We start from the raw sequence: 27,464 nt of genomic DNA, 5'->3' as shown, positions 1-27,464 counted from the left end.
CATGCTGCACACTGGCGCTACAGTGCTCTGGACCATTGCAGCCCAGAGCAGCTGATTTAACAGAGCACTGCAGTGACATGAGGATGGCGCCAGCTCCGGTGGGTGAATGGGAGCTGCGCTGCCCTGGCAGTCCTTCTCACTCACTTGGCCACGAACGGCCAGGTTCTATAGACAGGAAAAGTGGACAGAGGCAAGCACACTGGTAGATGAGGGTGGCCTTTGTATGGGTCGCTACTCTGAGTGCAGTTCCCTGAGCACCGTGCCTCAGGAAAGCCAGACTTCTACCGCAGGACTCAGGGGATATCTTTGCAGCCACACAAGGCTGACACCCTTTCAATCTGGGCTTCTGGGGTCTTCTGGGAATTATTTGCATAATAGGTTTCCCGCCTTAAGTTGAAACTGCCGTTCCATCTTCTGCTAAAAGAGGGCAGCAGAGTGCTTTCTTTGCGCAGAAAACAGACAAGCAATGCAATCATCTTATCTACCGTTTCCATTTTTCTTTTCCCATGCCTTTTAAAATATCAAGAGACACGTCTACAAAAGTGCCATGCATTGGCCGGGAATCGAACCCGGGCCTCCCACTTGGGAAGCGAGAATTCTACCACTGAGCTACCAATGCCTGACAAGCAGCATTACTGCGGTAGAGCACTTGATTTAACACACCTGCCAGTTCCATGCGAATGGTCACTCGTAAACTCTTGACTTCTGCTGAAAGCCTCATTGAAGGCCTTTGCAGACGTGTGAGACTGGCACCTACTCGGGCTGGGCCTCTATGAGCGTTTTGCATAATCTGAGATTGCCCTGCTTCCAGTCAAGGCGCAGCGGCCCCTTCTACTAAAAGGGATCAGCAGAGTGATCGCTAGTAGCAGAAATAAGGCAAGCAAGGCAATCAAGGCTTGTTTTTTTGTTCGGTCTCTTCCTTTTCACGATGCTTCAAAGTCAACGAAAGGTACATGTGCAAAACGCTCATGCATTGGCCGGGAATCGAACCCGGGCCTCCCGCGTGGCAGGCGAGAATTCTACCACTGAACCACCAATGCCTTACATGCTGCACACTGGCGCTACAGTGCTCTGGACCATTGCAGCCCAGAGCAGCTGATTTAACAGAGCACTGCAGTGACATGAGGATGGCGCCAGCTCCGGTGGGTGAATGGGAGCTGCGCTGCCCTGGCAGTCCTTCTCACTCACTTGGCCACGAACGGCCACGAACGGCCAGGTTCTATAGACAGGAAAAGTGGACAGAGGCAAGCACACTGGTAGATGAGGGTGGCCTTTGTATGGGTCGCTACTCTGAGTGCAGTTCCCTGAGCACCGTGCCTCAGGAAAGCCAGACTTCTACCGCAGGACTCAGGGGATATCTTTGCAGCCACACGAGGCTGACACCCTTTCAATCTGGGCTTCTGGGGTCTTCTGGGAATTATTTGCATAATAGAAGGTTTCCCGCCTTAAGTTGAAACTGCAGTTCCATCTTCTGCTAAAAGAGGGCAGCAGATTGCTTTCTTTGCGCAGAAAACAGACAAGCAATGCAATCATCTTATCTACCGTTTCCATTTTTCTTTTCCCATGCCTTTTAAAATATCAAGAGACACGTCTACAAAAGTGCCATGCATTGGCCGGGAATCGAACCCGGGCCTCCCGCTTGGGAAGCGAGAATTCTACCACTGAACTACCAATGCTTGACAAGCAGCATTACTGCGGTAGAGCGCTTGATTTAACACACCTGCCAGTTCCATGCGAATGGTCACTCGTAAACTCTTGACTTCTGCTGAAAGCCTCATTGAAGGCCTTTGCAGACGTGTGAGACTGGCACCTACTCGGGCTGGGCCTCTATGAGCGTTTTGCATAATCTGAGATTGCCCTGCTTCCAGTCAAGGCGCAGCGGCCCCTTCTACTAAAAGGGATCAGCAGAGTGATCGCTAGTAGCAGAAATAAGGCAAGCAAGGCAATCAAGGCTTGTTTTTTTGTTCGGTCTCTTCCTTTTCACGATGCTTCAAAGTCAACGAAAGGTACATGTGCAAAACACTCATGCATTGGCCGGGAATCGAACCCGGGCCTCCCGCGTGGCAGGCGAGAATTCTACCACTGAACCACCAATGCCTTACATGCTGCACACTGGCGCTACAGTGCTCTGGACCATTGCAGCCCAGAGCAGCTGATTTAACAGAGCACTGCAGTGACATGAGGATGGCGCCAGCTCCGGTGGGTGAATGGGAGCTGCGCTGCCCTGGCAGTCCTTCTCACTCACTTGGCCACGAACGGCCATGAACGGCCAGGTTCTATAGACAGGAAGAGTGGACAGAGGCAAGCACACTGGTAGATGAGGGTGGCCTTTGTATGGGTCGCTACTCTGAGTGCAGTTCCCTGAGCACCGTGCCTCAGGAAAGCCAGACTTCTACCGCAGGACTCAGGGGATATCTTTGCAGCCACACGAGGCTGACACCCTTTCAATCTGGGCTTCTGGGGTCTTCTGGGAATTATTTGCATAATAGAAGGTTACCCGCCTTAAGTTGAAACTGCCGTTCCATCTTCTGCTAAAAGAGGGCAGCAGAGTGCTTTCTTTGCGCAGAAAACAGACAAGCAATGCAATCATCTTATCTACCGTTTCCATTTTTCTTTTCCCATGCCTTTTAAAATATCAAGAGACACGTCTACAAAAGTGCCATGCATTGGCCGGGAATCGAACCCGGGCCTCCCGCTTGGGAAGAGAGAATTCTACCACTGAACTACCAATGCCTGACAAGCAGCATTACTGCGGTAGAGCACTTGATTTAACACACCTGCCAGTTCCATGCGAATGGTCACTCGTAAACTCTTGACTTCTGCTGAAAGCCTCATTGAAGGCCTTTGCAGACGTGTGAGACTGGCACCTACTCGGGCTGGGCCTCTATGAGCTGTTTGCATAATCTGAGATTGCCCTGCTTCCAGTCAAGGCGCAGCGGCCCCTTCTACTAAAAGGGATCAGCAGAGTGATCGCTAGTAGCAGAAATAAGGCAAGCAAGGCAATCAAGGCTTGTTTTTTTGTTCGGTCTCTTCCTTTTCACGATGCTTCAAAGTCAACGAAAGGTACATGTGCAAAACGCTCATGCATTGGCCGGGAATCGAACCCGGGCCTCCCGCGTGGCAGGCGAGAATTCTACCACTGAACCACCAATGCCTTATATGCTGCACACTGGCGCTACAGTGCTCTGGACCATTGCAGCCCAGAGCAGCTGATTTAACAGAGCACTGCAGTGACATGAGGATGGCGCCAGCTCCGGTGGGTGAATGGGAGCTGCGCTGCCCTGGCAGTCCTTCTCACTCACTTGGCCACGAACGGCCATGAACGGCCAGGTTCTATAGACAGGAAAAGTGGACAGAGGCAAGCACACTGGTAGATGAGGGTGGCCTTTGTATGGGTCGCTACTCTGAGTGCAGTTCCCTGAGCACCGTGCCTCAGGAAAGCCAGACTTCTACCGCAGGACTCAGGGGATATCTTTGCAGCCACACGAGGCTGACACCCTTTCAATCTGGGCTTCTGGGGTCTTCTGGGAATTATTTGCATAATAGAAGGTTTCCCGCCTTAAGTTGAAACTGCCGTTCCATCTTCTGCTAAAAGAGGGCAGCAGAGTGCTTTCTTTGCGCAGAAAACAGACAAGCAATGCAATCATCTTATCTACCGTTTCCATTTTTCTTTTCCCATGCCTTTTAAAATATCAAGAGACACGTCTACAAAAGTGCCATGCATTGGCCGGGAATCGAACCCGGGCCTCCCGCTTGGGAAGCGAGAATTCTACCACTGAACTACCAATGCCTGACAAGCAGCATTACTGCGGTAGAGCACTTGATTTAACACACCTGCCAGTTCCATGCGAATGGTCACTCGTAAACTCTTGACTTCTGCTGAAAGCCTCATTGAAGGCCTTTGCAGACGTGTGAGACTGGCACCTACTCGGGCTGGGCCTCTATGAGCTGTTTGCATAATCTGAGATTGCCCTGCTTCCAGTCAAGGCGCAGCGGCCCCTTCTACTAAAAGGGATCAGCAGAGTGATCGCTAGTAGCAGAAATAAGGCAAGCAAGGCAATCAAGGCTTGTTTTTTTGTTCGGTCTCTTCCTTTTCACGATGCTTCAAAGTCAACGAAAGGTACATGTGCAAAACGCTCATGCATTGGCCGGGAATCGAACCCGGGCCTCCCGCGTGGCAGGCGAGAATTCTACCACTGAACCACCAATGCCTTACATGCTGCACACTGGCGCTACAGTGCTCTGGACCATTGCAGCCCAGAGCAGCTGATTTAACAGAGCACTGCAGTGACATGAGGATGGCGCCAGCTCCGGTGGGTGAATGGGAGCTGCGCTGCCCTGGCAGTCCTTCTCACTCACTTGGCCACGAACGGCCACGAACGGCCAGGTTCTATAGACAGGAAAAGTGGACAGAGGCAAGCACACTGGTAGATGAGGGTGGCCTTTGTATGGGTCGCTACTCTGAGTGCAGTTCCCTGAGCACCGTGCCTCAGGAAAGCCAGACTTCTACCGCAGGACTCAGGGGATATCTTTGCAGCCACACGAGGCTGACACCCTTTCAATCTGGGCTTCTGGGGTCTTCTGGGAATTATTTGCATAATAGAAGGTTTCCCGCCTTAAGTTGAAACTGCAGTTCCATCTTCTGCTAAAAGAGGGCAGCAGATTGCTTTCTTTGCGCAGAAAACAGACAAGCAATGCAATCATCTTATCTACCGTTTCCATTTTTCTTTTCCCATGCCTTTTAAAATATCAAGAGACACGTCTACAAAAGTGCCATGCATTGGCCGGGAATCGAACCCGGGCCTCCCGCTTGGGAAGCGAGAATTCTACCACTGAACTACCAATGCTTGACAAGCAGCATTACTGCGGTAGAGCGCTTGATTTAACACACCTGCCAGTTCCATGCGAATGGTCACTCGTAAACTCTTGACTTCTGCTGAAAGCCTCATTGAAGGCCTTTGCAGACGTGTGAGACTGGCACCTACTCGGGCTGGGCCTCTATGAGCGTTTTGCATAATCTGAGATTGCCCTGCTTCCAGTCAAGGCGCAGCGGCCCCTTCTACTAAAAGGGATCAGCAGAGTGATCGCTAGTAGCAGAAATAAGGCAAGCAAGGCAATCAAGGCTTGTTTTTTTGTTCGGTCTCTTCCTTTTCACGATGCTTCAAAGTCAACGAAAGGTACATGTGCAAAACGCTCATGCATTGGCCGGGAATCGAACCCGGGCCTCCCGCGTGGCAGGCGAGAATTCTACCACTGAACCACCAATGCCTTACATGCTGCACACTGGCGCTACAGTGCTCTGGACCATTGCATCCCAGAGCAGCTGATTTAACAGAGCACTGCAGTGACATGAGGATGGCGCCAGCTCCGGTGGGTGAATGGGAGCTGCGCTGCCCTGGCAGTCCTTCTCACTCACTTGGCCACGAACGGCCACGAACGGCCAGGTTCTATAGACAGGAAGAGTGGACAGAGGCACGCACACTGGTAGATGAGGGTGGCCTTTGTATGGGTCGCTACTCTGAGTGCAGTTCCCTGAGCACCGTGCCTCAGGAAAGCCAGACTTCTACCGCAGGACTCAGGGGATATCTTTGCAGCCACACGAGGCTGACACCCTTTCAATCTGGGCTTCTGGGGTCTTCTGGGAATTATTTGCATAATAGAAGGTTTCCCGCCTTAAGTTGAAACTGCCGTTCCATCTTCTGCTAAAAGAGGGCAGCAGAGTGCTTTCTTTGCGCAGAAAACAGACAAGCAATGCAATCATCTTATCTACCGTTTCCATTTTTCTTTTCCCATGCCTTTTAAAATATCAAGAGACACGTCTACAAAAGTGCCATGCATTGGCCGGGAATCGAACCCGGGCCTCCCGCTTGGGAAGCGAGAATTCTACCACTGAACTACCAATGCCTGACAAGCAGCATTACTGCGGTAGAGCACTTGATTTAACACACCTGCCAGTTCCATGCGAATGGTCACTCGTAAACTCTTGACTTCTGCTGAAAGCCTCATTGAAGGCCTTTGCAGACGTGTGAGACTGGCACCTACTCGGGCTGGGCCTCTATGAGCTGTTTGCATAATCTGAGATTGCCCTGCTTCCAGTCAAGGCGCAGCGGCCCCTTCTACTAAAAGGGATCAGCAGAGTGATCGCTAGTAGCAGAAATAAGGCAAGCAAGGCAATCAAGGCTTGTTTTTTTGTTCGGTCTCTTCCTTTTCACGATGCTTCAAAGTCAACGAAAGGTACATGTGCAAAACGCTCATGCATTGGCCGGGAATCGAACCCGGGCCTCCCACGTGGCAGGCGAGAATTCTACCACTGAACCACCAATGCCTTACATGCTGCACACTGGCGCTACAGTGCTCTGGACCATTGCAGCCCAGAGCAGCTGATTTAACAGAGCACTGCAGTGACATGAGGATGGCGCCAGCTCCGGTGGGTGAATGGGAGCTGCGCTGCCCTGGCAGTCCTTCTCACTCACTTGGCCACGAACGGCCACGAACGGCCAGGTTCTATAGACAGGAAAAGTGGACAGAGGCAAGCACACTGGTAGATGAGGGTGGCCTTTGTATGGGTCACTACTCTGAGTGCAGTTCCCTGAGCACCGTGCCTCAGGAAAGCCAGACTTCTACCGCAGGACTCAGGGGATATCTTTGCAGCCACACGAGGCTGACACCCTTTCAATCTGGGCTTCTGGGGTCTTCTGGGAATTATTTGCATAATAGAAGGTTTCCCGCCTTAAGTTGAAACTGCAGTTCCATCTTCTGCTAAAAGAGGGCAGCAGAGTGCTTTCTTTGCGCAGAAAACAGACAAGCAATGCAATCATCTTATCTACCGTTTCCATTTTTCTTTTCCCATGCCTTTTAAAATATCAAGAGACACGTCTACAAAAGTGCCATGCATTGGCCGGGAATCAAACCCGGGCCTCCCGCGTGGCAGGCGAGAATTCTACCACTGAACCACCAATGCCTTACATGCTGCACACTGGCGCTACAGTGCTCTGGACCATTGCAGGCCAGAGCAGCTGATTTAACAGAGCACTGCAGTGACATGAGGATGGCGCCAGCTCCGGTGGGTGAATGGGAGCTGCGCTGCCCTGGCAGTCCTTCTCACTCACTTGGCCACGAACGGCCAGGTTCTATAGACAGGAAAAGTGGACAGAGGCAAGCACACTGGTAGATGAGGGTGGCCTTTGTATGGGTCGCTACTCTGAGTGCAGTTCCCTGAGCACCGTGCCTCAGGAAAGCCAGACTTCTACCGCAGGACTCAGGGGATATCTTTGCAGCCACACAAGGCTGACACCCTTTCAATCTGGGCTTCTGGGGTCTTCTGGGAATTATTTGCATAATAGGTTTCCCGCCTTAAGTTGAAACTGCCGTTCCATCTTCTGCTAAAAGAGGGCAGCAGAGTGCTTTCTTTGCGCAGAAAACAGACAAGCAATGCAATCATCTTATCTACCGTTTCCATTTTTCTTTTCCCATGCCTTTTAAAATATCAAGAGACACGTCTACAAAAGTGCCATGCATTGGCCGGGAATCGAACCCGGGCCTCCCACTTGGGAAGCGAGAATTCTACCACTGAGCTACCAATGCCTGACAAGCAGCATTACTGCGGTAGAGCACTTGATTTAACACACCTGCCAGTTCCATGCGAATGGTCACTCGTAAACTCTTGACTTCTGCTGAAAGCCTCATTGAAGGCCTTTGCAGACGTGTGAGACTGGCACCTACTCGGGCTGGGCCTCTATGAGCGTTTTGCATAATCTGAGATTGCCCTGCTTCCAGTCAAGGCGCAGCGGCCCCTTCTACTAAAAGGGATCAGCAGAGTGATCGCTAGTAGCAGAAATAAGGCAAGCAAGGCAATCAAGGCTTGTTTTTTTGTTCGGTCTCTTCCTTTTCACGATGCTTCAAAGTCAACGAAAGGTACATGTGCAAAACGCTCATGCATTGGCCGGGAATCGAACCCGGGCCTCCCGCGTGGCAGGCGAGAATTCTACCACTGAACCACCAATGCCTTACATGCTGCACACTGGCGCTACAGTGCTCTGGACCATTGCAGCCCAGAGCAGCTGATTTAACAGAGCACTGCAGTGACATGAGGATGGCGCCAGCTCCGGTGGGTGAATGGGAGCTGCGCTGCCCTGGCAGTCCTTCTCACTCACTTGGCCACGAACGGCCACGAACGGCCAGGTTCTATAGACAGGAAAAGTGGACAGAGGCAAGCACACTGGTAGATGAGGGTGGCCTTTGTATGGGTCGCTACTCTGAGTGCAGTTCCCTGAGCACCGTGCCTCAGGAAAGCCAGACTTCTACCGCAGGACTCAGGGGATATCTTTGCAGCCACACGAGGCTGACACCCTTTCAATCTGGGCTTCTGGGGTCTTCTGGGAATTATTTGCATAATAGAAGGTTTCCCGCCTTAAGTTGAAACTGCAGTTCCATCTTCTGCTAAAAGAGGGCAGCAGATTGCTTTCTTTGCGCAGAAAACAGACAAGCAATGCAATCATCTTATCTACCGTTTCCATTTTTCTTTTCCCATGCCTTTTAAAATATCAAGAGACACGTCTACAAAAGTGCCATGCATTGGCCGGGAATCGAACCCGGGCCTCCCGCTTGGGAAGCGAGAATTCTACCACTGAACTACCAATGCTTGACAAGCAGCATTACTGCGGTAGAGCGCTTGATTTAACACACCTGCCAGTTCCATGCGAATGGTCACTCGTAAACTCTTGACTTCTGCTGAAAGCCTCATTGAAGGCCTTTGCAGACGTGTGAGACTGGCACCTACTCGGGCTGGGCCTCTATGAGCGTTTTGCATAATCTGAGATTGCCCTGCTTCCAGTCAAGGCGCAGCGGCCCCTTCTACTAAAAGGGATCAGCAGAGTGATCGCTAGTAGCAGAAATAAGGCAAGCAAGGCAATCAAGGCTTGTTTTTTTGTTCGGTCTCTTCCTTTTCACGATGCTTCAAAGTCAACGAAAGGTACATGTGCAAAACACTCATGCATTGGCCGGGAATCGAACCCGGGCCTCCCGCGTGGCAGGCGAGAATTCTACCACTGAACCACCAATGCCTTACATGCTGCACACTGGCGCTACAGTGCTCTGGACCATTGCAGCCCAGAGCAGCTGATTTAACAGAGCACTGCAGTGACATGAGGATGGCGCCAGCTCCGGTGGGTGAATGGGAGCTGCGCTGCCCTGGCAGTCCTTCTCACTCACTTGGCCACGAACGGCCACGAACGGCCAGGTTCTATAGACAGGAAGAGTGGACAGAGGCAAGCACACTGGTAGATGAGGGTGGCCTTTGTATGGGTCGCTACTCTGAGTGCAGTTCCCTGAGCACCGTGCCTCAGGAAAGCCAGACTTCTACCGCAGGACTCAGGGGATATCTTTGCAGCCACACGAGGCTGACACCCTTTCAATCTGGGCTTCTGGGGTCTTCTGGGAATTATTTGCATAATAGAAGGTTACCCGCCTTAAGTTGAAACTGCCGTTCCATCTTCTGCTAAAAGAGGGCAGCAGAGTGCTTTCTTTGCGCAGAAAACAGACAAGCAATGCAATCATCTTATCTACCGTTTCCATTTTTCTTTTCCCATGCCTTTTAAAATATCAAGAGACACGTCTACAAAAGTGCCATGCATTGGCCGGGAATCGAACCCGGGCCTCCCGCTTGGGAAGAGAGAATTCTACCACTGAACTACCAATGCCTGACAAGCAGCATTACTGCGGTAGAGCACTTGATTTAACACACCTGCCAGTTCCATGCGAATGGTCACTCGTAAACTCTTGACTTCTGCTGAAAGCCTCATTGAAGGCCTTTGCAGACGTGTGAGACTGGCACCTACTCGGGCTGGGCCTCTATGAGCTGTTTGCATAATCTGAGATTGCCCTGCTTCCAGTCAAGGCGCAGCGGCCCCTTCTACTAAAAGGGATCAGCAGAGTGATCGCTAGTAGCAGAAATAAGGCAAGCAAGGCAATCAAGGCTTGTTTTTTTGTTCGGTCTCTTCCTTTTCACGATGCTTCAAAGTCAACGAAAGGTACATGTGCAAAACGCTCATGCATTGGCCGGGAATCGAACCCGGGCCTCCCACGTGGCAGGCGAGAATTCTACCACTGAACCACCAATGCCTTACATGCTGCACACTGGCGCTACAGTGCTCTGGACCATTGCAGCCCAGAGCAGCTGATTTAACAGAGCACTGCAGTGACATGAGGATGGCGCCAGCTCCGGTGGGTGAATGGGAGCTGCGCTGCCCTGGCAGTCCTTCTCACTCACTTGGCCACGAACGGCCAGGTTCTATAGACAGGAAAAGTGGACAGAGGCAAGCACACTGGTAGATGAGGGTGGCCTTTGTATGGGTCGCTACTCTGAGTGCAGTTCCCTGAGCACCGTGCCTCAGGAAAGCCAGACTTCTACCGCAGGACTCAGGGGATATCTTTGCAGCCACACAAGGCTGACACCCTTTCAATCTGGGCTTCTGGGGTCTTCTGGGAATTATTTGCATAATAGGTTTCCCGCCTTAAGTTGAAACTGCCGTTCCATCTTCTGCTAAAAGAGGGCAGCAGAGTGCTTTCTTTGCGCAGAAAACAGACAAGCAATGCAATCATCTTATCTACCGTTTCCATTTTTCTTTTCCCATGCCTTTTAAAATATCAAGAGACACGTCTACAAAAGTGCCATGCATTGGCCGGGAATCGAACCCGGGCCTCCCACTTGGGAAGCGAGAATTCTACCACTGAGCTACCAATGCCTGACAAGCAGCATTACTGCGGTAGAGCACTTGATTTAACACACCTGCCAGTTCCATGCGAATGGTCACTCGTAAACTCTTGACTTCTGCTGAAAGCCTCATTGAAGGCCTTTGCAGACGTGTGAGACTGGCACCTACTCGGGCTGGGCCTCTATGAGCGTTTTGCATAATCTGAGATTGCCCTGCTTCCAGTCAAGGCGCAGCGGCCCCTTCTACTAAAAGGGATCAGCAGAGTGATCGCTAGTAGCAGAAATAAGGCAAGCAAGGCAATCAAGGCTTGTTTTTTTGTTCGGTCTCTTCCTTTTCACGATGCTTCAAAGTCAACGAAAGGTACATGTGCAAAACGCTCATGCATTGGCCGGGAATCGAACCCGGGCCTCCCGCGTGGCAGGCGAGAATTCTACCACTGAACCACCAATGCCTTACATGCTGCACACTGGCGCTACAGTGCTCTGGACCATTGCAGCCCAGAGCAGCTGATTTAACAGAGCACTGCAGTGACATGAGGATGGCGCCAGCTCCGGTGGGTGAATGGGAGCTGCGCTGCCCTGGCAGTCCTTCTCACTCACTTGGCCACGAACGGCCACGAACGGCCAGGTTCTATAGACAGGAAAAGTGGACAGAGGCAAGCACACTGGTAGATGAGGGTGGCCTTTGTATGGGTCGCTACTCTGAGTGCAGTTCCCTGAGCACCGTGCCTCAGGAAAGCCAGACTTCTACCGCAGGACTCAGGGGATATCTTTGCAGCCACACGAGGCTGACACCCTTTCAATCTGGGCTTCTGGGGTCTTCTGGGAATTATTTGCATAATAGAAGGTTTCCCGCCTTAAGTTGAAACTGCAGTTCCATCTTCTGCTAAAAGAGGGCAGCAGATTGCTTTCTTTGCGCAGAAAACAGACAAGCAATGCAATCATCTTATCTACCGTTTCCATTTTTCTTTTCCCATGCCTTTTAAAATATCAAGAGACACGTCTACAAAAGTGCCATGCATTGGCCGGGAATCGAACCCGGGCCTCCCGCTTGGGAAGCGAGAATTCTACCACTGAACTACCAATGCTTGACAAGCAGCATTACTGCGGTAGAGCGCTTGATTTAACACACCTGCCAGTTCCATGCGAATGGTCACTCGTAAACTCTTGACTTCTGCTGAAAGCCTCATTGAAGGCCTTTGCAGACGTGTGAGACTGGCACCTACTCGGGCTGGGCCTCTATGAGCGTTTTGCATAATCTGAGATTGCCCTGCTTCCAGTCAAGGCGCAGCGGCCCCTTCTACTAAAAGGGATCAGCAGAGTGATCGCTAGTAGCAGAAATAAGGCAAGCAAGGCAATCAAGGCTTGTTTTTTTGTTCGGTCTCTTCCTTTTCACGATGCTTCAAAGTCAACGAAAGGTACATGTGCAAAACACTCATGCATTGGCCGGGAATCGAACCCGGGCCTCCCGCGTGGCAGGCGAGAATTCTACCACTGAACCACCAATGCCTTACATGCTGCACACTGGCGCTACAGTGCTCTGGACCATTGCAGCCCAGAGCAGCTGATTTAACAGAGCACTGCAGTGACATGAGGATGGCGCCAGCTCCGGTGGGTGAATGGGAGCTGCGCTGCCCTGGCAGTCCTTCTCACTCACTTGGCCACGAACGGCCATGAACGGCCAGGTTCTATAGACAGGAAGAGTGGACAGAGGCAAGCACACTGGTAGATGAGGGTGGCCTTTGTATGGGTCGCTACTCTGAGTGCAGTTCCCTGAGCACCGTGCCTCAGGAAAGCCAGACTTCTACCGCAGGACTCAGGGGATATCTTTGCAGCCACACGAGGCTGACACCCTTTCAATCTGGGCTTCTGGGGTCTTCTGGGAATTATTTGCATAATAGAAGGTTACCCGCCTTAAGTTGAAACTGCCGTTCCATCTTCTGCTAAAAGAGGGCAGCAGAGTGCTTTCTTTGCGCAGAAAACAGACAAGCAATGCAATCATCTTATCTACCGTTTCCATTTTTCTTTTCCCATGCCTTTTAAAATATCAAGAGACACGTCTACAAAAGTGCCATGCATTGGCCGGGAATCGAACCCGGGCCTCCCGCTTGGGAAGAGAGAATTCTACCACTGAACTACCAATGCCTGACAAGCAGCATTACTGCGGTAGAGCACTTGATTTAACACACCTGCCAGTTCCATGCGAATGGTCACTCGTAAACTCTTGACTTCTGCTGAAAGCCTCATTGAAGGCCTTTGCAGACGTGTGAGACTGGCACCTACTCGGGCTGGGCCTCTATGAGCTGTTTGCATAATCTGAGATTGCCCTGCTTCCAGTCAAGGCGCAGCGGCCCCTTCTACTAAAAGGGATCAGCAGAGTGATCGCTAGTAGCAGAAATAAGGCAAGCAAGGCAATCAAGGCTTGTTTTTTTGTTCGGTCTCTTCCTTTTCACGATGCTTCAAAGTCAACGAAAGGTACATGTGCAAAACGCTCATGCATTGGCCGGGAATCGAACCCGGGCCTCCCGCGTGGCAGGCGAGAATTCTACCACTGAACCACCAATGCCTTATATGCTGCACACTGGCGCTACAGTGCTCTGGACCATTGCAGCCCAGAGCAGCTGATTTAACAGAGCACTGCAGTGACATGAGGATGGCGCCAGCTCCGGTGGGTGAATGGGAGCTGCGCTGCCCTGGCAGTCCTTCTCACTCACTTGGCCACGAACGGCCATGAACGGCCAGGTTCTATAGACAGGAAAAGTGGACAGAGGCAAGCACACTGGTAGATGAGGGTGGCCTTTGTATGGGTCGCTACTCTGAGTGCAGTTCCCTGAGCACCGTGCCTCAGGAAAGCCAGACTTCTACCGCAGGACTCAGGGGATATCTTTGCAGCCACACGAGGCTGACACCCTTTCAATCTGGGCTTCTGGGGTCTTCTGGGAATTATTTGCATAATAGAAGGTTTCCCGCCTTAAGTTGAAACTGCAGTTCCATCTTCTGCTAAAAGAGGGCAGCAGATTGCTTTCTTTGCGCAGAAAACAGACAAGCAATGCAATCATCTTATCTACCGTTTCCATTTTTCTTTTCCCATGCCTTTTAAAATATCAAGAGACACGTCTACAAAAGTGCCATGCATTGGCCGGGAATCGAACCCGGGCCTCCCGCTTGGGAAGCGAGAATTCTACCACTGAACTACCAATGCTTGACAAGCAGCATTACTGCGGTAGAGCGCTTGATTTAACACACCTGCCAGTTCCATGCGAATGGTCACTCGTAAACTCTTGACTTCTGCTGAAAGCCTCATTGAAGGCCTTTGCAGACGTGTGAGACTGGCACCTACTCGGGCTGGGCCTCTATGAGCGTTTTGCATAATCTGAGATTGCCCTGCTTCCAGTCAAGGCGCAGCGGCCCCTTCTACTAAAAGGGATCAGCAGAGTGATCGCTAGTAGCAGAAATAAGGCAAGCAAGGCAATCAAGGCTTGTTTTTTTGTTCGGTCTCTTCCTTTTCACGATGCTTCAAAGTCAACGAAAGGTACATGTGCAAAACACTCATGCATTGGCCGGGAATCGAACCCGGGCCTCCCGCGTGGCAGGCGAGAATTCTACCACTGAACCACCAATGCCTTACATGCTGCACACTGGCGCTACAGTGCTCTGGACCATTGCAGCCCAGAGCAGCTGATTTAACAGAGCACTGCAGTGACATGAGGATGGCGCCAGCTCCGGTGGGTGAATGGGAGCTGCGCTGCCCTGGCAGTCCTTCTCACTCACTTGGCCACGAACGGCCACGAACGGCCAGGTTCTATAGACAGGAAAAGTGGACAGAGGCAAGCACACTGGTAGATGAGGGAGGCCTTTGTATGGGTCGCTACTCTGAGTGCAGTTCCCTGAGCACCGTGCCTCAGGAAAGCCAGACTTCTACCGCAGGACTCAGGGGATATCTTTGCAGCCACACGAGGCTGACACCCTTTCAATCTGGGCTTCTGGGGTCTTCTGGGAATTATTTGCATAATAGAAGGTTTCCCGCCTTAAGTTGAAACTGCCGTTCCATCTTCTGCTAAAAGAGGGCAGCAGAGTGCTTTCTTTGCGCAGAAAACAGACAAGCAATGCAATCATCTTATCTACCGTTTCCATTTTTCTTTTCCCATGCCTTTTAAAATATCAAGAGACACGTCTACAAAAGTGCCATGCATTGGCCGGGAATCGAACCCGGGCCTCCCGCTTGGGAAGCGAGAATTCTACCACTGAACTACCAATGCCTGACAAGCAGCATTACTGCGGTAGAGCACTTGATTTAACACACCTGCCAGTTCCATGCGAATGGTCACTCGTAAACTCTTGACTTCTGCTGAAAGCCTCATTGAAGGCCTTTGCAGACGTGTGAGACTGGCACCTACTCGGGCTGGGCCTCTATGAGCTGTTTGCATAATCTGAGATTGCCCTGCTTCCAGTCAAGGCGCAGCGGCCCCTTCTACTAAAAGGGATCAGCAGAGTGATCGCTAGTAGCAGAAATAAGGCAAGCAAGGCAATCAAGGCTTGTTTTTTTGTTCGGTCTCTTCCTTTTCACGATGCTTCAAAGTCAACGAAAGGTACATGTGCAAAACGCTCATGCATTGGCCGGGAATCGAACCCGGGCCTCCCGCGTGGCAGGCGAGAATTCTACCACTGAACCACCAATGCCTTACATGCTGCACACTGGCGCTACAGTGCTCTGGACCATTGCAGCCCAGAGCAGCTGATTTAACAGAGCACTGCAGTGACATGAGGATGGCGCCAGCTCCGGTGGGTGAATGGGAGCTGCGCTGCCCTGGCAGTCCTTCTCACTCACTTGGCCACGAACGGCCAGGTTCTATAGACAGGAAAAGTGGACAGAGGCAAGCACACTGGTAGATGAGGGTGGCCTTTGTATGGGTCGCTACTCTGAGTGCAGTTCCCTGAGCACCGTGCCTCAGGAAAGCCAGACTTCTACCGCAGGACTCAGGGGATATCTTTGCAGCCACACGAGGCTGACACCCTTTCAATCTGGGCTTCTGGGGTCTTCTGGGAATTATTTGCATAATAGGTTTCCCGCCTTAAATTGAAACTGCCGTTCCATCTTCTGCTAAAAGAGGGCAGCAGAGTGCTTTCTTTGCGCAGAAAACAGACAAGCAATGCAATCATCTTATCTACCGTTTCCATTTTTCTTTTCCCATGCCTTTTAAAATATCAAGAGACACGTCTACAAAAGTGCCATGCATTGGCCGGGAATCGAACCCGGGCCTCCCGCTTGGGAAGCGAGAATTCTACCACTGAACTACCAATGCCTGACAAGCAGCATTACTGCGGTAGAGCACTTGATTTAACACACCTGCCCGTTCCATGCGAATGGTCACTCGTAAACTCTTGACTTCTGCTGAAAGCCTCATTGAAGGCCTTTGCAGACGTGTGAGACTGGCACCTACTCGGGCTGGGCCTCTATGAGCGTTTTGCATAATCTGAGATTGCCCTGCTTCCAGTCAAGGCGCAGCGGCCCCTTCTACTAAAAGGGATCAGCAGAGTGATCGCTAGTAGCAGAAATAAGGCAAGCAAGGCAATCAAGGCTTGTTTTTTTGTTCGGTCTCTTCCTTTTCACGATGCTTCAAAGTCAACGAAAGGTACATGTGCAAAACGCTCATGCATTGGCCGGGAATCGAACCCGGGCCTCCCGCGTGGCAGGCGAGAATTCTACCACTGAACCACCAATGCCTTACATGCTGTACACTGGCGCTACAGTGCTCTGGACCATTGCAGCCCAGAGCAGCTGATTTAACAGAGCACTGCAGTGACATGAGGATGGCGCCAGCTCCGGTGGGTGAATGGGAGCTGCGCTGCCCTGGCAGTCCTTCTCACTCACTTGGCCACGAACGGCCACGAACGGCCAGGTTCTATAGACAGGAAAAGTGGACAGAGGCAAGCACACTGGTAGATGAGGGTGGCCTTTGTATGGGTCGCTACTCTGAGTGCAGTTCCCTGAGCACCGTGCCTCAGGAAAGCCAGACTTCTACCGCAGGACTCAGGGGATATCTTTGCAGCCACACGAGGCTGACACCCTTTCAATCTGGGCTTCTGGGGTCTTCTGGGAATTATTTGCATAATAGAAGGTTTCCCGCCTTAAGTTGAAACTGCAGTTCCATCTTCTGCTAAAAGAGGGCAGCAGATTGCTTTCTTTGCGCAGAAAACAGACAAGCAATGCAATCATCTTATCTACCGTTTCCATTTTTCTTTTCCCATGCCTTTTAAAATATCAAGAGACACGTCTACAAAAGTGCCATGCATTGGCCGGGAATCGAACCCGGGCCTCCCGCTTGGGAAGCGAGAATTCTACCACTGAACTACCAATGCTTGACAAGCAGCATTACTGCGGTAGAGCGCTTGATTTAACACACCTGCCAGTTCCATGCGAATGGTCACTCGTAAACTCTTGACTTCTGCTGAAAGCCTCATTGAAGGCCTTTGCAGACGTGTGAGACTGGCACCTACTCGGGCTGGGCCTCTATGAGCGTTTTGCATAATCTGAGATTGCCCTGCTTCCAGTCAAGGCGCAGCGGCCCCTTCTACTAAAAGGGATCAGCAGAGTGATCACTAGTAGCAGAAATAAGGCAAGCAAGGCAATCAAGGCTTGTTTTTTTGTTCGGTCTCTTCCTTTTCACGATGCTTCAAAGTCAACGAAAGGTACATGTGCAAAACACTCATGCATTGGCCGGGAATCGAACCCGGGCCTCCCGCGTGGCAGGCGAGAATTCTACCACTGAACCACCAATGCCTTACATGCTGCACACTGGCGCTACAGTGCTCTGGACCATTGCAGCCCAGAGCAGCTGATTTAACAGAGCACTGCAGTGACATGAGGATGGCGCCAGCTCCGGTGGGTGAATGGGAGCTGCGCTGCCCTGGCAGTCCTTCTCACTCACTTGGCCACGAACGGCCACGAACGGCCAGGTTCTATAGACAGGAAAAGTGGACAGAGGCAAGCACACTGGTAGATGAGGGTGGCCTTTGTATGGGTCGCTACTCTGAGTGCAGTTCCCTGAGCACCGTGCCTCAGGAAAGCCAGACTTCTACCGCAGGACTCAGGGGATATCTTTGCAGCCACACGAGGCTGACACCCTTTCAATCTGGGCTTCTGGGGTCTTCTGGGAATTATTTGCATAATAGAAGGTTTCCCGCCTTAAGTTGAAACTGCCGTTCCATCTTCTGCTAAAAGAGGGCAGCAGAGTGCTTTCTTTGCGCAGAAAACAGACAAGCAATGCAATCATCTTATCTACCGTTTCCATTTTTCTTTTCCCATGCCTTTTAAAATATCAAGAGACACGTCTACAAAAGTGCGATGCATTGGCCGGGAATCGAACCCGGGCCTCCCGCTTGGGAAGCGAGAATTCTACCACTGAACTACCAATGCCTGACAAGCAGCATTACTGCGGTAGAGCACTTGATTTAACACACCTGCCAGTTCCATGCGAATGGTCACTCGTAAACTCTTGACTTCTGCTGAAAGCCTCATTGAAGGCCTTTGCAGACGTGTGAGACTGGCACCTACTCGGGCTGGGCCTCTATGAGCTGTTTGCATAATCTGAGATTGCCCTGCTTCCAGTCAAGGCGCAGCGGCCCCTTCTACTAAAAGGGATCAGCAGAGTGATCGCTAGTAGCAGAAATAAGGCAAGCAAGGCAATCAAGGCTTGTTTTTTTGTTCGGTCTCTTCCTTTTCACGATGCTTCAAAGTCAACGAAAGGTACATGTGCAAAACGCTCATGCATTGGCCGGGAATCGAACCCGGGCCTCCCGCGTGGCAGGCGAGAATTCTACCACTGAACCACCAATGCCTTACATGCTGCACACTGGTGCTACAGTGCTCTGGACCATTGCAGCCCAGAGCAGCTGATTTAACAGAGCACTGCAGTGACATGAGGATGGCGCCAGCTCCGGTGGGTGAATGGGAGCTGCGCTGCCCTGGCAGTCCTTCTCACTCACTTGGCCACGAACGGCCAGGTTCTATAGACAGGAAAAGTGGACAGAGGCAAGCACACTGGTAGATGAGGGTGGCCTTTGTATGGGTCGCTACTCTGAGTGCAGTTCCCTGAGCACCGTGCCTCAGGAAAGCCAGACTTCTACCGCAGGACTCAGGGGATATCTTTGCAGCCACACGAGGCTGACACCCTTTCAATCTGGGCTTCTGGGGTCTTCTGGGAATTATTTGCATAATAGGTTTCCCGCCTTAAGTTGAAACTGCCGTTCCATCTTCTGCTAAAAGAGGGCAGCAGAGTGCTTTCTTTGCGCAGAAAACAGACAAGCAATGCAATCATCTTATCTACCGTTTCCATTTTTCTTTTCCCATGCCTTTTAAAATATCAAGAGACACGTCTACAAAAGTGCCATGCATTGGTCGGGAATCGAACCCGGGCCTCCCGCTTGGGAAGCGAGAATTCTACCACTGAACTACCAATGCTTGACAAGCAGCATTACTGCGGTAGAGCGCTTGATTTAACACACCTGCCAGTTCCATGCGAATGGTCACTCGTAAACTCTTGACTTCTGCTGAAAGCCTCATTGAAGGCCTTTGCAGACGTGTGAGACTGGCACCTACTCGGGCTGGGCCTCTATGAGTGTTTTGCATAATCTGAGATTGCCCTGCTTCCAGTCAAGGCGCAGCGGCCCCTTCTACTAAAAGGGATCAGCAGAGTGATCGCTAGTAGCAGAAATAAGGCAAGCAAGGCAATCAAGGCTTGTTTTTTTGTTCGGTCTCTTCCTTTTCACGATGCTTCAAAGTCAACGAAAGGTACATGTGCAAAACGCTCATGCATTGGCCTGGAATCGAACCCGGGCCTCCCGCGTGGCAGGCGAGAATTCTACCACTGAACCACCAATGCCTTACATGCTGCACACTGGCGCTACAGTGCTCTGGACCATTGCAGCCCAGAGCAGCTGATTTAACAGAGCACTGCAGTGACATGAGGATGGCGCCAGCTCCGGTGGGTGAATGGGAGCTGCGCTGCCCTGGCAGTCCTTCTCACTCACTTGGCCACGAACGGCCACGAACGGCCAGGTTCTATAGACAGGAAAAGTGGACAGAGGCAAGCACACTGGTAGATGAGGGTGGCCTTTGTATGGGTCGCTACTCTGAGTGCAGTTCCCTGAGCACCGTGCCTCAGGAAAGCCAGACTTCTACCGCAGGACTCAGGGGATATCTTTGCAGCCACACGAGGCTGACACCCTTTCAATCTGGGCTTCTGGGGTCTTCTGGGAATTATTTGCATAATAGAAGGTTTCCCGCCTTAAGTTGAAACTGCCGTTCCATCTTCTGCTAAAAGAGGGCAGCAGAGTGCTTTCTTTGCGCAGAAAACAGACAAGCAATGCAATCATCTTATCTACCGTTTCCATTTTTCTTTTCCCATGCCTTTTAAAATATCAAGAGACACGTCTACAAAAGTGCCATGCATTGGCCGGGAATCGAACCCGGGCCTCCCGCTTGGGAAGCGAGAATTCTACCACTGAACTACCAATGCCTGACAAGCAGCATTACTGCGGTAGAGCACTTGATTTAACACACCTGCCAGTTCCATGCGAATGGTCACTCGTAAACTCTTGACTTCTGCTGAAAGCCTCATTGAAGGCCTTTGCAGACGTGTGAGACTGGCACCTACTCGGGCTGGGCCTCTATGAGCTGTTTGCATAATCTGAGATTGCCCTGCTTCCAGTCAAGGCGCAGCGGCCCCTTCTACTAAAAGGGATCAGCAGAGTGATCGCTAGTAGCAGAAATAAGGCAAGCAAGGCAATCAAGGCTTGTTTTTTTGTTCGGTCTCTTCCTTTTCACGATGCTTCAAAGTCAACGAAAGGTACATGTGCAAAACGCTCATGCATTGGCCGGGAATCGAACCCGGGCCTCCCGCGTGGCAGGCGAGAATTCTACCACTGAACCACCAATGCCTTACATGCTGCACACTGGCGCTACAGTGCTCTGGACCATTGCAGCCCAGAGCAGCTGATTTAACAGAGCACTGCAGTGACATGAGGATGGCGCCAGCTCCGGTGGGTGAATGGGAGCTGCACTGCCCTGGCAGTCCTTCTCACTCACTTGGCCACGAACGGCCACGAACGGCCAGGTTCTATAGACAGGAAAAGTGGACAGAGGCAAGCACACTGGTAGATGAGGGTGGCCTTTGTATGGGTCGCTACTCTGAGTGCAGTTCCCTGAGCACCGTGCCTCAGGAAAGCCAGACTTCTACCGCAGGACTCAGGGGATATCTTTGCAGCCACACGAGGCTGACACCCTTTCAATCTGGGCTTCTGGGGTCTTCTGGGAATTATTTGCATAATAGAAGGTTTCCCGCCTTAAGTTGAAACTGCAGTTCCATCTTCTGCTAAAAGAGGGCAGCAGATTGCTTTCTTTGCGCAGAAAACAGACAAGCAATGCAATCATCTTATCTACCGTTTCCATTTTTCTTTTCCCATGCCTTTTAAAATATCAAGAGACACGTCTACAAAAGTGCCATGCATTGGCCGGGAATCGAACCCGGGCCTCCCGCTTGGGAAGCGAGAATTCTACCACTGAACTACCAATGCTTGACAAGCAGCATTACTGCGGTAGAGCGCTTGATTTAACACACCTGCCAGTTCCATGCGAATGGTCACTCGTAAACTCTTGACTTCTGCTGAAAGCCTCATTGAAGGCCTTTGCAGACGTGTGAGACTGGCACCTACTCGGGCTGGGCCTCTATGAGCGTTTTGCATAATCTGAGATTGCCCTGCTTCCAGTCAAGGCGCAGCGGCCCCTTCTACTAAAAGGGATCAGCAGAGTGATCGCTAGTAGCAGAAATAAGGCAAGCAAGGCAATCAAGGCTTGTTTTTTTGTTCGGTCTCTTCCTTTTCACGATGCTTCAAAGTCAACGAAAGGTACATGTGCAAAACGCTCATGCATTGGCCGGGAATCGAACCCGGGCCTCCCGCGTGGCAGGCGAGAATTCTACCACTGAACCACCAATGCCTTACATGCTGCACACTGGCGCTACAGTGCTCTGGACCATTGCATCCCAGAGCAGCTGATTTAACAGAGCACTGCAGTGACATGAGGATGGCGCCAGCTCCGGTGGGTGAATGGGAGCTGCGCTGCCCTGGCAGTCCTTCTCACTCACTTGGCCACGAACGGCCACGAACGGCCAGGTTCTATAGACAGGAAGAGTGGACAGAGGCACGCACACTGGTAGATGAGGGTGGCCTTTGTATGGGTCGCTACTCTGAGTGCAGTTCCCTGAGCACCGTGCCTCAGGAAAGCCAGACTTCTACCGCAGGACTCAGGGGATATCTTTGCAGCCACACGAGGCTGACACCCTTTCAATCTGGGCTTCTGGGGTCTTCTGGGAATTATTTGCATAATAGAAGGTTTCCCGCCTTAAGTTGAAACTGCCGTTCCATCTTCTGCTAAAAGAGGGCAGCAGAGTGCTTTCTTTGCGCAGAAAACAGACAAGCAATGCAATCATCTTATCTACCGTTTCCATTTTTCTTTTCCCATGCCTTTTAAAATATCAAGAGACACGTCTACAAAAGTGCCATGCATTGGCCGGGAATCGAACCCGGGCCTCCCGCTTGGGAAGCGAGAATTCTACCACTGAACTACCAATGCCTGACAAGCAGCATTACTGCGGTAGAGCACTTGATTTAACACACCTGCCAGTTCCATGCGAATGGTCACTCGTAAACTCTTGACTTCTGCTGAAAGCCTCATTGAAGGCCTTTGCAGACGTGTGAGACTGGCACCTACTCGGGCTGGGCCTCTATGAGCTGTTTGCATAATCTGAGATTGCCCTGCTTCCAGTCAAGGCGCAGCGGCCCCTTCTACTAAAAGGGATCAGCAGAGTGATCGCTAGTAGCAGAAATAAGGCAAGCAAGGCAATCAAGGCTTGTTTTTTTGTTCGGTCTCTTCCTTTTCACGATGCTTCAAAGTCAACGAAAGGTACATGTGCAAAACGCTCATGCATTGGCCGGGAATCGAACCCGGGCCTCCCGCGTGGCAGGCGAGAATTCTAACACTGAACCACCAATGCCTTACATGCTGCACACTGGCGCTACAGTGCTCTGGACCATTGCAGCCCAGAGCAGCTGATTTAACAGAGCACTGCAGTGACATGAGGATGGCGCCAGCTCCGGTGGGTGAATGGGAGCTGCGCTGCCCTGGCAGTCCTTCTCACTCACTTGGCCACGAACGGCCACGAACGGCCAGGTTCTATAGACAGGAAAAGTGGACAGAGGCAAGCACACTGGTAGATGAGGGTGGCCTTTGTATGGGTCGCTACTCTGAGTGCAGTTCCCTGAGCACCGTGCCTCAGGAAAGCCAGACTTCTACCGCAGGACTCAGGGGATATCTTTGCAGCCACACGAGGCTGACACCCTTTCAATCTGGGCTTCTGGGGTCTTCTGGGAATTATTTGCATAATAGGTTTCCCGCCTTAAGTTGAAACTGCCGTTCCATCTTCTGCTAAAAGAGGGCAGCAGAGTGCTTTCTTTGCGCAGAAAACAGACAAGCAATGCAATCATCTTATCTACCGTTTCCATTTTTCTTTTCCCATGCCTTTTAAAATATCAAGAGACACGTCTACAAAAGTGCCATGCATTGGCCGGGAATCGAACCCGGGCCTCCCGCTTGGGAAGCGAGAATTCTACCACTGAACTACCAATGCTTGACAAGCAGCATTACTGCGGTAGAGCGCTTGATTTAACACACCTGCCAGTTCCATGCGAATGGTCACTCGTAAACTCTTGACTTCTGCTGAAAGCCTCATTGAAGGCCTTTGCAGACGTGTGAGACTGGCACCTACTCGGGCTGGGCCTCTATGAGTGTTTTGCATAATCTGAGATTGCCCTGCTTCCAGTCAAGGCGCAGCGGCCCCTTCTACTAAAAGGGATCAGCAGAGTGATCGCTAGTAGCAGAAATAAGGCAAGCAAGGCAATCAAGGCTTGTTTTTTTGTTCGGTCTCTTCCTTTTCACGATGCTTCAAAGTCAACGAAAGGTACATGTGCAAAACGCTCATGCATTGGCCGGGAATCGAACCCGGGCCTCCCGCGTGGCAGGCGAGAATTCTACCACTGAACCACCAATGCCTTACATGCTGCACACTGGCGCTACAGTGCTCTGGACCATTGCAGCCCAGAGCAGCTGATTTAACAGAGCACTGCAGTGACATGAGGATGGCGCCAGCTCCGGTGGGTGAATGGGAGCTGCGCTGCCCTGGCAGTCCTTCTCACTCACTTGGCCACGAACGGCCAGGTTCTATAGACAGGAAAAGTGGACAGAGGCAAGCACACTGGTAGATGAGGGTGGCCTTTGTATGGGTCGCTACTCTGAGTGCAGTTCCCTGAGCACCGTGCCTCAGGAAAGCCAGACTTCTACCGCAGGACTCAGGGGATATCTTTGCAGCCACACGAGGCTGACACCCTTTCAATCTGGGCTTCTGGGGTCTTCTGGGAATTATTTGCATAATAGGTTTCCCGCCTTAAATTGAAACTGCCGTTCCATCTTCTGCTAAAAGAGGGCAGCAGAGTGCTTTCTTTGCGCAGAAAACAGACAAGCAATGCAATCATCTTATCTACCGTTTCCATTTTTCTTTTCCCATGCCTTTTAAAATATCAAGAGACACGTCTACAAAAGTGCCATGCATTGGCCGGGAATCGAACCCGGGCCTCCCGCTTGGGAAGCGAGAATTCTACCACTGAACTACCAATGCCTGACAAGCAGCATTACTGCGGTAGAGCACTTGATTTAACACACCTGCCAGTTCCATGCGAATGGTCACTCGTAAACTCTTGACTTCTGCTGAAAGCCTCATTGAAGGCCTTTGCAGACGTGTGAGACTGGCACCTACTCGGGCTGGGCCTCTATGAGCGTTTTGCATAATCTGAGATTGCCCTGCTTCCAGTCAAGGCGCAGCGGCCCCTTCTACTAAAAGGGATCAGCAGAGTGATCGCTAGTAGCAGAAATAAGGCAAGCAAGGCAATCAAGGCTTGTTTTTTTGTTCGGTCTCTTCCTTTTCACGATGCTTCAAAGTCAACGAAAGGTACATGTGCAAAACGCTCATGCATTGGCCGGGAATCGAACCCGGGCCTCCCGCGTGGCAGGCGAGAATTCTACCACTGAACCACCAATGCCTTACATGCTGTACACTGGCGCTACAGTGCTCTGGACCATTGCAGCCCAGAGCAGCTGATTTAACAGAGCACTGCAGTGACATGAGGATGGCGCCAGCTCCGGTGGGTGAATGGGAGCTGCGCTGCCCTGGCAGTCCTTCTCACTCACTTGGCCACGAACGGCCACGAACGGCCAGGTTCTATAGACAGGAAAAGTGGACAGAGGCAAGCACACTGGTAGATGAGGGTGGCCTTTGTATGGGTCGCTACTCTGAGTGCAGTTCCCTGAGCACCGTGCCTCAGGAAAGCCAGACTTCTACCGCAGGACTCAGGGGATATCTTTGCAGCCACACGAGGCTGACACCCTTTCAATCTGGGCTTCTGGGGTCTTCTGGGAATTATTTGCATAATAGAAGGTTTCCCGCCTTAAGTTGAAACTGCCGTTCCATCTTCTGCTAAAAGAGGGCAGCAGAGTGCTTTCTTTGCGCAGAAAACAGACAAGCAATGCAATCATCTTATCTACCGTTTCCATTTTTCTTTTCCCATGCCTTTTAAAATATCAAGAGACACGTCTACAAAAGTGCCATGCATTGGCCGGGAATCGAACCCGGGCCTCCCACTTGGGAAGCGAGAATTCTACCACTGAGCTACCAATGCCTGACAAGCAGCATTACTGCGGTAGAGCACTTGATTTAACACACCTGCCAGTTCCATGCGAATGGTCACTCGTAAACTCTTGACTTCTGCTGAAAGCCTCATTGAAGGCCTTTGCAGACGTGTGAGACTGGCACCTACTCGGGCTGGGCCTCTATGAGCTGTTTGCATAATCTGAGATTGCCCTGCTTCCAGTCAAGGCGCAGCGGCCCCTTCTACTAAAAGGGATCAGCAGAGTGATCGCTAGTAGCAGAAATAAGGCAAGCAAGGCAATCAAGGCTTGTTTTTTTGTTCGGTCTCTTCCTTTTCACGATGCTTCAAAGTCAACGAAAGGTACATGTGCAAAACGCTCATGCATTGGCCGGGAATCGAACCCGGGCCTCCCGCGTGGCAGGCGAGAATTCTACCACTGAACCACCAATGCCTTACATGCTGCACACTGGCGCTACAGTGCTCTGGACCATTGCAGCCCAGAGCAGCTGATTTAACAGAGCACTGCAGTGACATGAGGATGGCGCCAGCTCCGGTGGGTGAATGGGAGCTGGGCTGCCCTGGCAGTCCTTCTCACTCACTTGGCCACGAACGGCCAGGTTCTATAGACAGGAAAAGTGGACGGAGGCAAGCACACTGGTAGATGAGGGTGGCCTTTGTATGGGTCGCTACTCTGAGTGCAGTTCCCTGAGCACCGTGCCTCAGGAAAGCCAGACTTCTACTGCAGGACTCAGGGGATATCTTTGCAGCCACACGAGGCTGACACCCTTTCAATCTGGGCTTCTGGGGTCTTCTGGGAATTATTTGCATAATAGAAGGTTTCCCGCCTTAAGTTGAAACTGCAGTTCCATCTTCTGCTAAAAGAGGGCAGCAGATTGCTTTCTTTGCGCAGAAAACAGACAAGCAATGCAATCATCTTATCTACCGTTTCCATTTTTCTTTTCCCATGCCTTTTAAAATATCAAGAGACACGTCTACAAAAGTGCCATGCATTGGCCGGGAATCGAACCCGGGCCTCCCGCTTGGGAAGCGAGAATTCTACCACTGAACTACCAATGCTTGACAAGCAGCATTACTGCGGTAGAGCGCTTGATTTAACACACCTGCCAGTTCCATGCGAATGGTCACTCGTAAACTCTTGACTTCTGCTGAAAGCCTCATTGAAGGCCTTTGCAGACGTGTGAGACTGGCACCTACTCGGGCTGGGCCTCTATGAGCGTTTTGCATAATCTGAGATTGCCCTGCTTCCAGTCAAGGCGCAGCGGCCCCTTCTACTAAAAGGGATCAGCAGAGTGATCACTAGTAGCAGAAATAAGGCAAGCAAGGCAATCAAGGCTTGTTTTTTTGTTCGGTCTCTTCCTTTTCACGATGCTTCAAAGTCAACGAAAGGTACATGTGCAAAACACTCATGCATTGGCCGGGAATCGAACCCGGGCCTCCCGCGTGGCAGGCGAGAATTCTACCACTGAACCACCAATGCCTTACATGCTGCACACTGGCGCTACAGTGCTCTGGACCATTGCAGCCCAGAGCAGCTGATTTAACAGAGCACTGCAGTGACATGAGGATGGCGCCAGCTCCGGTGGGTGAATGGGAGCTGCGCTGCCCTGGCAGTCCTTCTCACTCACTTGGCCACGAACGGCCACGAACGGCCAGGTTCTATAGACAGGAAAAGTGGACAGAGGCAAGCACACTGGTAGATGAGGGTGGCCTTTGTATGGGTCGCTACTCTGAGTGCAGTTCCCTGAGCACCGTGCCTCAGGAAAGCCAGACTTCTACCGCAGGACTCAGGGGATATCTTTGCAGCCACACGAGGCTGACACCCTTTCAATCTGGGCTTCTGGGGTCTTCTGGGAATTATTTGCATAATAGAAGGTTTCCCGCCTTAAGTTGAAACTGCAGTTCCATCTTCTGCTAAAAGAGGGCAGCAGATTGCTTTCTTTGCGCAGAAAACAGACAAGCAATGCAATCATCTTAT

At 51.4% G+C, this 27,464-nt stretch overlaps 39 non-coding genes across 39 annotated transcripts; all 39 read right to left on the bottom strand.

Annotated features, from left to right (window-relative positions):
* Nucleotides 1–969: 969 nt before the first annotated feature.
* TRNAG-GCC (transfer RNA glycine (anticodon GCC)) lies at nt 970–1,040 on the bottom strand. Its single transcript has one exon. It is a non-coding gene; the product is annotated as a tRNA-Gly (tRNA).
* A 565-nt stretch (nt 1,041–1,605) lies between these two features.
* Nucleotides 1,606–1,676, bottom strand: TRNAG-CCC (transfer RNA glycine (anticodon CCC)). Its single transcript has one exon. It is a non-coding gene; the product is annotated as a tRNA-Gly (tRNA).
* A 350-nt stretch (nt 1,677–2,026) lies between these two features.
* TRNAG-GCC (transfer RNA glycine (anticodon GCC)) lies at nt 2,027–2,097 on the bottom strand. The gene has a single exon. It is a non-coding gene; the product is annotated as a tRNA-Gly (tRNA).
* A 986-nt stretch (nt 2,098–3,083) lies between these two features.
* TRNAG-GCC (transfer RNA glycine (anticodon GCC)) lies at nt 3,084–3,154 on the bottom strand. Its single transcript has one exon. It is a non-coding gene; the product is annotated as a tRNA-Gly (tRNA).
* Nucleotides 3,155–3,719: 565 nt separating this feature from the next.
* TRNAG-CCC (transfer RNA glycine (anticodon CCC)) lies at nt 3,720–3,790 on the bottom strand. The gene has a single exon. It is a non-coding gene; the product is annotated as a tRNA-Gly (tRNA).
* Nucleotides 3,791–4,140: 350 nt separating this feature from the next.
* TRNAG-GCC (transfer RNA glycine (anticodon GCC)) lies at nt 4,141–4,211 on the bottom strand. The gene has a single exon. It is a non-coding gene; the product is annotated as a tRNA-Gly (tRNA).
* A 565-nt stretch (nt 4,212–4,776) lies between these two features.
* On the bottom strand, nt 4,777–4,847 carry TRNAG-CCC (transfer RNA glycine (anticodon CCC)). The gene has a single exon. It is a non-coding gene; the product is annotated as a tRNA-Gly (tRNA).
* Nucleotides 4,848–5,197: 350 nt separating this feature from the next.
* TRNAG-GCC (transfer RNA glycine (anticodon GCC)) lies at nt 5,198–5,268 on the bottom strand. Its single transcript has one exon. It is a non-coding gene; the product is annotated as a tRNA-Gly (tRNA).
* A 565-nt stretch (nt 5,269–5,833) lies between these two features.
* TRNAG-CCC (transfer RNA glycine (anticodon CCC)) lies at nt 5,834–5,904 on the bottom strand. The gene has a single exon. It is a non-coding gene; the product is annotated as a tRNA-Gly (tRNA).
* Nucleotides 5,905–7,934: 2,030 nt separating this feature from the next.
* Nucleotides 7,935–8,005, bottom strand: TRNAG-GCC (transfer RNA glycine (anticodon GCC)). The gene has a single exon. It is a non-coding gene; the product is annotated as a tRNA-Gly (tRNA).
* A 565-nt stretch (nt 8,006–8,570) lies between these two features.
* On the bottom strand, nt 8,571–8,641 carry TRNAG-CCC (transfer RNA glycine (anticodon CCC)). Its single transcript has one exon. It is a non-coding gene; the product is annotated as a tRNA-Gly (tRNA).
* Nucleotides 8,642–8,991: 350 nt separating this feature from the next.
* On the bottom strand, nt 8,992–9,062 carry TRNAG-GCC (transfer RNA glycine (anticodon GCC)). Its single transcript has one exon. It is a non-coding gene; the product is annotated as a tRNA-Gly (tRNA).
* A 2,030-nt stretch (nt 9,063–11,092) lies between these two features.
* TRNAG-GCC (transfer RNA glycine (anticodon GCC)) lies at nt 11,093–11,163 on the bottom strand. The gene has a single exon. It is a non-coding gene; the product is annotated as a tRNA-Gly (tRNA).
* Nucleotides 11,164–11,728: 565 nt separating this feature from the next.
* TRNAG-CCC (transfer RNA glycine (anticodon CCC)) lies at nt 11,729–11,799 on the bottom strand. Its single transcript has one exon. It is a non-coding gene; the product is annotated as a tRNA-Gly (tRNA).
* Nucleotides 11,800–12,149: 350 nt separating this feature from the next.
* TRNAG-GCC (transfer RNA glycine (anticodon GCC)) lies at nt 12,150–12,220 on the bottom strand. Its single transcript has one exon. It is a non-coding gene; the product is annotated as a tRNA-Gly (tRNA).
* A 986-nt stretch (nt 12,221–13,206) lies between these two features.
* Nucleotides 13,207–13,277, bottom strand: TRNAG-GCC (transfer RNA glycine (anticodon GCC)). The gene has a single exon. It is a non-coding gene; the product is annotated as a tRNA-Gly (tRNA).
* A 565-nt stretch (nt 13,278–13,842) lies between these two features.
* Nucleotides 13,843–13,913, bottom strand: TRNAG-CCC (transfer RNA glycine (anticodon CCC)). Its single transcript has one exon. It is a non-coding gene; the product is annotated as a tRNA-Gly (tRNA).
* Nucleotides 13,914–14,263: 350 nt separating this feature from the next.
* TRNAG-GCC (transfer RNA glycine (anticodon GCC)) lies at nt 14,264–14,334 on the bottom strand. The gene has a single exon. It is a non-coding gene; the product is annotated as a tRNA-Gly (tRNA).
* Nucleotides 14,335–14,899: 565 nt separating this feature from the next.
* On the bottom strand, nt 14,900–14,970 carry TRNAG-CCC (transfer RNA glycine (anticodon CCC)). The gene has a single exon. It is a non-coding gene; the product is annotated as a tRNA-Gly (tRNA).
* Nucleotides 14,971–15,320: 350 nt separating this feature from the next.
* TRNAG-GCC (transfer RNA glycine (anticodon GCC)) lies at nt 15,321–15,391 on the bottom strand. Its single transcript has one exon. It is a non-coding gene; the product is annotated as a tRNA-Gly (tRNA).
* A 552-nt stretch (nt 15,392–15,943) lies between these two features.
* On the bottom strand, nt 15,944–16,014 carry TRNAG-CCC (transfer RNA glycine (anticodon CCC)). Its single transcript has one exon. It is a non-coding gene; the product is annotated as a tRNA-Gly (tRNA).
* A 350-nt stretch (nt 16,015–16,364) lies between these two features.
* On the bottom strand, nt 16,365–16,435 carry TRNAG-GCC (transfer RNA glycine (anticodon GCC)). Its single transcript has one exon. It is a non-coding gene; the product is annotated as a tRNA-Gly (tRNA).
* Nucleotides 16,436–17,000: 565 nt separating this feature from the next.
* Nucleotides 17,001–17,071, bottom strand: TRNAG-CCC (transfer RNA glycine (anticodon CCC)). Its single transcript has one exon. It is a non-coding gene; the product is annotated as a tRNA-Gly (tRNA).
* A 350-nt stretch (nt 17,072–17,421) lies between these two features.
* On the bottom strand, nt 17,422–17,492 carry TRNAG-GCC (transfer RNA glycine (anticodon GCC)). Its single transcript has one exon. It is a non-coding gene; the product is annotated as a tRNA-Gly (tRNA).
* Nucleotides 17,493–18,057: 565 nt separating this feature from the next.
* TRNAG-CCC (transfer RNA glycine (anticodon CCC)) lies at nt 18,058–18,128 on the bottom strand. Its single transcript has one exon. It is a non-coding gene; the product is annotated as a tRNA-Gly (tRNA).
* Nucleotides 18,129–18,478: 350 nt separating this feature from the next.
* TRNAG-GCC (transfer RNA glycine (anticodon GCC)) lies at nt 18,479–18,549 on the bottom strand. Its single transcript has one exon. It is a non-coding gene; the product is annotated as a tRNA-Gly (tRNA).
* Nucleotides 18,550–19,101: 552 nt separating this feature from the next.
* Nucleotides 19,102–19,172, bottom strand: TRNAG-CCC (transfer RNA glycine (anticodon CCC)). Its single transcript has one exon. It is a non-coding gene; the product is annotated as a tRNA-Gly (tRNA).
* Nucleotides 19,173–20,158: 986 nt separating this feature from the next.
* On the bottom strand, nt 20,159–20,229 carry TRNAG-CCC (transfer RNA glycine (anticodon CCC)). The gene has a single exon. It is a non-coding gene; the product is annotated as a tRNA-Gly (tRNA).
* A 350-nt stretch (nt 20,230–20,579) lies between these two features.
* On the bottom strand, nt 20,580–20,650 carry TRNAG-GCC (transfer RNA glycine (anticodon GCC)). The gene has a single exon. It is a non-coding gene; the product is annotated as a tRNA-Gly (tRNA).
* Nucleotides 20,651–21,215: 565 nt separating this feature from the next.
* TRNAG-CCC (transfer RNA glycine (anticodon CCC)) lies at nt 21,216–21,286 on the bottom strand. Its single transcript has one exon. It is a non-coding gene; the product is annotated as a tRNA-Gly (tRNA).
* Nucleotides 21,287–21,636: 350 nt separating this feature from the next.
* Nucleotides 21,637–21,707, bottom strand: TRNAG-GCC (transfer RNA glycine (anticodon GCC)). Its single transcript has one exon. It is a non-coding gene; the product is annotated as a tRNA-Gly (tRNA).
* A 565-nt stretch (nt 21,708–22,272) lies between these two features.
* TRNAG-CCC (transfer RNA glycine (anticodon CCC)) lies at nt 22,273–22,343 on the bottom strand. The gene has a single exon. It is a non-coding gene; the product is annotated as a tRNA-Gly (tRNA).
* Nucleotides 22,344–23,326: 983 nt separating this feature from the next.
* On the bottom strand, nt 23,327–23,397 carry TRNAG-CCC (transfer RNA glycine (anticodon CCC)). Its single transcript has one exon. It is a non-coding gene; the product is annotated as a tRNA-Gly (tRNA).
* A 350-nt stretch (nt 23,398–23,747) lies between these two features.
* Nucleotides 23,748–23,818, bottom strand: TRNAG-GCC (transfer RNA glycine (anticodon GCC)). The gene has a single exon. It is a non-coding gene; the product is annotated as a tRNA-Gly (tRNA).
* A 552-nt stretch (nt 23,819–24,370) lies between these two features.
* TRNAG-CCC (transfer RNA glycine (anticodon CCC)) lies at nt 24,371–24,441 on the bottom strand. The gene has a single exon. It is a non-coding gene; the product is annotated as a tRNA-Gly (tRNA).
* A 350-nt stretch (nt 24,442–24,791) lies between these two features.
* Nucleotides 24,792–24,862, bottom strand: TRNAG-GCC (transfer RNA glycine (anticodon GCC)). Its single transcript has one exon. It is a non-coding gene; the product is annotated as a tRNA-Gly (tRNA).
* Nucleotides 24,863–25,848: 986 nt separating this feature from the next.
* TRNAG-GCC (transfer RNA glycine (anticodon GCC)) lies at nt 25,849–25,919 on the bottom strand. The gene has a single exon. It is a non-coding gene; the product is annotated as a tRNA-Gly (tRNA).
* Nucleotides 25,920–26,474: 555 nt separating this feature from the next.
* On the bottom strand, nt 26,475–26,545 carry TRNAG-CCC (transfer RNA glycine (anticodon CCC)). Its single transcript has one exon. It is a non-coding gene; the product is annotated as a tRNA-Gly (tRNA).
* A 350-nt stretch (nt 26,546–26,895) lies between these two features.
* On the bottom strand, nt 26,896–26,966 carry TRNAG-GCC (transfer RNA glycine (anticodon GCC)). The gene has a single exon. It is a non-coding gene; the product is annotated as a tRNA-Gly (tRNA).
* Nucleotides 26,967–27,464: the final 498 nt, after the last annotated feature.

This window comes from Ambystoma mexicanum, unplaced genomic scaffold (genome assembly GCF_040938575.1).
Source record: "Ambystoma mexicanum isolate Mex_15411 unplaced genomic scaffold, UKY_AmexF1_1 Mex_scaf52, whole genome shotgun sequence".
Taxonomy (NCBI): Eukaryota; Metazoa; Chordata; class Amphibia; order Caudata; family Ambystomatidae; genus Ambystoma; species Ambystoma mexicanum.
This window is presented reverse-complemented; position numbering and strand designations above follow the sequence as displayed.